Genomic DNA, 7,069 nt, shown 5'->3' with positions numbered 1-7,069 from the left:
GTTTGGTTTTAATTGGAAACTGTCTCTTTAAATTTCAAGGAGCTGTGTGTGCATGCATAATAGAACCTTCCAAGGGTGGAGCTGGGTTGCCCAGTAGCTCAGGCACCCCTATAGTCACCAGAATGGAGGTGCGCAGACAGCCAGGGACCAATGAACAGATACCAAAAGAAAAGAATGTCCACACCTTTATCTCAGCGGTTCTTCCAGGTGTCTGTGGCCGCTCCGATCTTTCCCCCACGTGGTCTCATCCAAGATGGCGGCTCCTAGAGTAGCCGACCATCCTGGACTAGAAAGCAATAGATTTCTTGCTTCTGCCACAAATTCCCCCAGCTGTAAGCCTTCCAATCTTCTAAGTATTCCTTTATATGTGGTTCAGAGTTCTGGGACCATCCCCTGAACCTGCTTGGTCGGGTATTCTGTGTTGTTGTTGGCGGAGCTCTCTGCTAAACGTCCACCCGGTCCGCCATCTTGTTTGTTCCCTATAGCATGCTTTCTTTTGTTTGAGAATGTTGTTGTTGAGTGCTGTCGAGTCAGCTCTGGCCCACAGCAGCTGGTGAGCTTGAACCGCTGACCTTGTAGTTCAAACAACTTTGCAGTGTAGTCCATTAACCCACAGAGCCACACTAGGTAATAAGAGAACATAAAGAACTGGAGACTCAGAACAAGATTTTTTGTTTAAATTGCAATGACTCTTTCTAAATCAGGATTTTTGAAATAAGAAATTCCTGCCCTTGGTCAAGCTAAAGCAAACACACCTGATTTCATTGCATGGTTTCTGTTTTTGCCTCCTGGCTTTACTAGTGGATGTTTTTGTTTCTTATCATAAGCAGCAGCCTACAGTCCTTTCAGAAGTATGCAGAGTACACACTACCAGCCTCTTCCTTATCTGAACTCCTGAGAGCTGAGGGTGATTCCCAGGGGCCAGAGTGGTTGGCTCCTGGACTCTTGGGGGAGGGAAAAGCCACAGAGAGACTCTGGGCCCTGCTGGAACAGCCAGTCAGGTGCCACCCTCAACCCTGGGTGTACAGCCAACGTGTTTGGAAAGGGTGTTGGCCGATTCTGATCCCAGCCTGGTGGGATGAGTCAGCAGGTCTGTAATGTGCTGACTCATCCACATCTCAGTTTCTTTTAGGTGGAGAGCTGCCTCCAGGGCTAAAAAGAAGCAGACAATAGAGCCTAATGTGAAGCCTGTGGGAACAGGAACACACAGGTTTAAGGCCTTTTTCATTCTGACATTTCATGGTCAACATGTAGGCCCTGTGCTGGGGGTTGGACTTGGGACTCTGGGGCGATTTGCCACCTGAAACACTCATGGATCTGCTTTGGAGAACATCTGCCTGCAACTGAAAAATCCAGCTTCCTTTTTCCCAGGTCCCAGGGTCGTCAAGTGCCTGTTTTCAGCTTCAGGGAGGACAGCTCATCTGTAGATGGTGGATGGGGCAGGGGTGGACAGCTGTGTGGCTCTGAGTCCTAAAGCCTTCCCTCCCTGTCCTGTCAGTAGTTCCTCTTCCCTGGCAGTGTGATGGCTAGACTTGTGCGGGGGCTGCAGACCAACTCTGGGATGTCTGTCTCCACACACCAACCCTGGGCTACTGGCTGGAGCTGCCTCCAGAAGGGGTTCCCAGGCTGGGTGCAGGGTCAGGGCCCCCACCCCCACTCCAGGCCTATGGGATGTAAACAGAGCACTAATTCTGTGGGCACGAGGCTGGGCAGACTTGGTTCTGTCCATCTTCTGGAGGAATCCCAAGTGGGGATTCACTTGCCAAAACAGAAACAACCTCAAACCCACCAAACCCAAACCCTGAGCTTCAGAACATGACACACAAAAGCCAAAGCGTGCCAGGGGGTATGCTGACCAAGCAGAGCCCTGGTCCAGTTGGATCCAGTGGCTGAAGGGACAGGACAAACTGATTTGTATCAGCTGGAAGGCTCTGGGCAAGGCAGTGGCCTTCTTAGAGACGTGGAATCCTCCTAGTAATAATAACAATTCTATATTCCTGAGGAATTGTCCCCAGGTTCAGGGGACAGCTGATATCCAATGGCTGTCACTAAGATTAGGATCTTGGGACTCCCTTCAGGAGTGAATGAAGAGCCATCTTGGGGCCTTGCCATAGACACAAAGCATTCTTCAAAAGGCACTGTTTCAGAATGTCACAGAACCAGAGGATCCCTAAGGCAGTGGTTAAACACTCCACTGCTACCCAAAAAGTGGGTAGTTCAAATCCATCAGCCCTCCATAGGAAAAAGATGAGGCAGTCTGCTTCTGTAAAGATTATAGCCTTAGGAACCTTAAGTGGAAGTTCTACTCTGCCCAATACAGTGGCTATGAATTGGAATATAACATGATGGTTGTTGTTGTTAAGTGCCATTGAGTCCATTTCGACCCATAGCGACCTTATTTAGGGTTTCCAAGGAGCAGCTGGTGAGCTTGAACCACCAACGTAGCAGTTCAAGCGACTTTGCAGTCTGACGCATTAACTCACAGCGCCACACCAGGACTCCTAACATGATGGTAATAGGTTTTTAACATGAGTTGGAATCAATTTAATGGCAACTAACAGCAACAACCACATGGTTCAATAATGAACCCCTGCCTTCCATTAGGGAAGCATGGAGTCAGTTTCTGGCTCAGGTACCTCATGTGCAGTCTGTCAGTGGAGGCTGGCATGCTGCTATGATGCTGAAGAGCTTTCAGTGGAGTTTCTAGACAAAGACCAGCTAGGAAGAAAGACTTGGCAACCTATTTCTGAAAATCAGCCAATGAAAAGCCTATGGATATCTGTGGTCTAATCCTACTGTGGGATTACCATGAGTCACCTCAACCACAGCTAAAATGTGGCCTCTCTCCAGATTCTACCTCTTCCCTGGGGGGCAGACCATTTACACAGTGAACTGCACAGCTGTAGCATCTCATCCCCATGCTGCTACAGTGGGACTCTGCAGAAACAACACCTCTATCTGCCATCACTGCTGAGTGTGACATCTCGGACTGGCACTTGCTAATGCTCAGATGCCCACGGGAGCTACTAAGTGCTAGCTTCAGTGCATGTGGGAGCATGATGGGATTGGTCTAGTCTCTGTAGGAGGAAAGAAGAGCCCCAGGTAAACCCTGACCCTATACTGGGGTTCACCTGGTTTTCCTGGTACCTGAACTAGTGAATCTACTTCAACACTAGAGACTGTGACTGGAATAAAGGTCTGAACTGCAAAACTCTGCTTTCTAAGGAATTGTAGCTTCTCTTCCTTCTCAAATGAATGTGTTCAGTAACCATTTGTGTTAATGATATCGAAATAGTCTTCCTTTCTCAGCCACTAGCATGGGAAAGGAGTCCTGGTGTAGTGCTGTATCATAAGCACTAGATTGTTGACCCCAAGGTTGGTGGTTCAAAGCCACCAGCTGTTCCTTGGAAACTCTATATAGGGTTACTCTGAGTCAGAACTGACTTACTAGCACTTAGCAACAATAAGCCTGGTGATCTGCTTCTAAAGGTCACAACCTTGAAAAGCCTATAGAACAGTTCTATTTTGCACATGTGTGGTAAGCATGAGTTGAAATTGACTTGAAGACAACCAATAACAACAATAGCCTGGTGGAGATGCACATTTACTGCAAGAGTGAAATGCCAAGCCTAGGAAGGAGGTCAGCTGTTCTTGTATGAGAGGGAGTGGGGAGGAAGAATTAAGGGTCTGAAAGGAGAGGCTTACAAGGTAAGGAGATGTGGGGTGTGCAAGGTCACCTTCCTTGTGAAGGGAGCTTCCTGTTTCACTCCCTACCCCACCCCAAGTTCAAGAAAGAGCAATGGAAGCCATGGCATGCTAAGAACATATGGCTGTGGGGATAAGACACAGTTGGCATAATGTATATGAGGAACGGCCTTAATTACCTCTAGTTACTCAGTTTGGTGACATTCGGCCTATGCCTCCTATGTGCATGCCACTTATCCCTACTAAACTCCAGTAAGTCTGGAAACTGTCAAACGTATATCAACGTAGCATCATCAAGAACGTTTTCAATGTAAACAAAATGAGCGAACATGATCTACTTCATGGCCACGCCATTGTTGTTGTTAAGTGACGTCAAGTCGGTTCTGACTCTTAGCGACCCTCTATGAGGTTTTCAAGGATCAGCTGATAGGTTTGAACTGCAAACTTGTGGTTTGCAATCCTGTACTGATCCTACAGTGCCATACCAGAACATAGCTGCATTTAATATACTTGGATCTGTCTTGTGGGAATTTGAAGTCACTGCAGCATGTTAAGCTTCCTGTTATAGGGAGAGGGGAGCATCTTAGGCCATCTTTCCCAACTCGCTCCTCCCAGTGGAGGAAGAATTGGGAACGTGATTGGTCAGAACCTGAGACATTAATTGGCCACATTGCACTGGCAGATGGATCATTGAGTGTTAAGGAGAGGGTACATTAGTGAATTTCCTCTTGCCCTTTCCACCTCCATGTGGTAAACCCGTCTACACATAACCTGTGTTCTCAGGGCAAGTCCCACCATCCTCTTCTCTTTCACTTTCTGTTCCATGGTAAGGTATATACACCTGGTAAGGCCTGTCTGTCTTTCTAGCACACCCTCCACCTAAGCATGGAGGCTACAGATCCAAGTACTTGAGCTTCACAGACACTCATAGGATGTAGTCTAGTCTCTAGGACTTCTCTCCTGAGAACAGTACCCACCTCCACATCCTACTCTTTTCTTGAGCCTTCCCTTGAATTCTGTGAAGAAAACATTCTCCATCCCATTTCTTGAATCGTCTTGCATAGTCTGGGCTATACACAGACACCATCAACAAGCTGTAAGACTCTGAGGATTTTCAATAGTATTTCCTGAACCGCTTCAAAAACTTGAGTATATGGGTCTGATACTGTAGGAAAATTGTGTGAACATAAACATTTTTCTAAGAAACTACTTCTTCTTCCCAGCATTGGACCGAAAGGTCGGTTTGAACCACAAGGTCAAACTCACCAGCTGCTCCTTGGAAGCCCTACACAGGGTCGTTATATGAGTTGGAACTAACTTGACAGCAACCTCCACATGGTGACCTTTGAAAGGAATCTCCTTCCACAGTCATGACTGATGACAGCAATGTGTCACATATACCTCATAGGCATGCCAGGCCTATGGAAGCAGGAAGGGGATTATATCAGAAAGGAAAATGTATAGACTGTCTCTGAAGCTCTCGGGACAATATCATCATAACCAACAGAGAAGAATTCAAGCTCCTAAGAGGCACTTTCTGTTCTTCCTGTGCTGCTTGGGGGGATGCCGTAGAACATAAAATCTGAAGTCTTTTTGCCAGTGAATGACTCCAGCCAGAGTTTCAGTCTATCTTGTGTCTAGGTTTCAGTGTTCAGATGCCAATTTTTCTTGAGGATCTCATACAACTCTGACAGCTGAACTGTCAGTGAGAAGCACAGTGTATTTAAAAGTGGGTTTGGATCACTTCCCCAACTGGTCTTTGCAGGAACTTTCCTGGACACGTCACTTAATGGTCATCTGGTTGTGATGTCATAGCCCGAGAGCCTCAGAGACAGTATATAAGTTTTCCTATCCAAAATAGTCCCCTCCCTGCTTCTGAAGGCTAATGTATGTGACACATGTGTCACAGTTGTGTGTGGGGGGAGAGATTAATTTGTTCTCTTTGCCCTATAAAAAGGTCACTACACTGAAGTGTTGTAGTTGTTAAGTTCTGTGGAGTCGGTTCTGACTCATAGCAACCCAATATAGAGTTTCCAAGGAGCAGCTGATGAGCTTGAACTGCTGACCTTGCAGTCCAGTGCATTAGCCAGCAGCACCACACTAGAACTTTGGAAATTTATCATGGTGTCATATGGATGATTTCACCAGGGTGACCTATGTTTGTCTTTATCCTGTTTAAGTCTTAGTAAAGAGTCTGTAATATTTATACATTTGAAGATGGGGCCTCTTTTCTTCCCCTACAACATGGAAGTGGTCCAACATGGAAGTGGCTCAAATACATTCTGTTTCTAACCCCAGCAGTTCAGCTGAAGAGGTATATGAGGTACTCAAGAAAAAATGGCACCTGAACACTTAAGCCTAGGCAGGAGATAGAACCAGACTCTGCCTGACTGGAGTAAGTTCTAGAGCAGCGCCACAGGATTTTCACTGGCTGACTTGCTTTGGAAGCAGATTGTCAGGTCTTTCTTTTCTGGATGGATTCAAACCACAAACCTTTCAGTTAATAGCTGAGCATTTAATTGCTCACCCCGGGGCTCCTGCATCTGCTCCAGTGAGACTGAATTCATTGTCCTGTGAGTAAAGGCACGGTGAGAAGGGCCTAGGTGGAAGAAGAACATCATTTCCTGGATAGAGAAGAAAAGACATGATGTATTAGAAGGACCTCGAGCTACATGAGGTACTGCTGCTGCTAGTTAAGGATATTTCAGTTATTTCCTGGAACACCTCAGGGTAGGTAGGGAGTGAGGAAATCTCTTCTGGAGTTTCTCTGATGAAACTTTATTTACAATCTGTGGTTCTAGTGGCCTCTGTTTCAGAATTTCCATTTTCAAGTCCTTTCCCATCGACTATTTCTAACACCAAGCATGTCATTCTTTGTCTCAGACTCTTTAATCTTTGGCATTTATTTATTTCCAGTGTCTTCAAGTTTCAGTTGTTGTTGTTGTTAAGTGCCGTAGAGTCAGTAGGCCTCAAGAAATAATTTCCTCACATGCTCTGATTGGTGACCACATTCATCACCCATAAGGGGAAGTGAGGGATAAACAGCAATGAAGCTGCGAGCTAAGCCCTACAATGTTCAGTAGACTCCTGTGAACCCAGATGGAGACCTGGTTGGCCAGCAGTGTGGCAAGACCTGGGGACTCCTGGGCCCAGAGTCAGTGACATAGCCATAGAGGACTAGAGTGAAGACTGAAATGTCTAGCTGATAAGAGAGGGTATATGAACAAGAACACCCACACTTGCAGATAATACCCACTTGACCTGACTTCAATGACTGGATGATCAGAGCTCAACTAGAAGAAGAAAGAAGAGGAAAAAAAGAGTAATCAGATACAATTTGATGAACTCGACCTACACCTATGGA

Source organism: Chrysochloris asiatica, unplaced genomic scaffold (genome assembly GCF_000296735.1).
Source record: "Chrysochloris asiatica unplaced genomic scaffold, ChrAsi1.0 scaffold00641, whole genome shotgun sequence".
NCBI classification, from domain to species: Eukaryota; Metazoa; Chordata; class Mammalia; order Afrosoricida; family Chrysochloridae; genus Chrysochloris; species Chrysochloris asiatica.
This window is presented reverse-complemented; position numbering follows the sequence as displayed.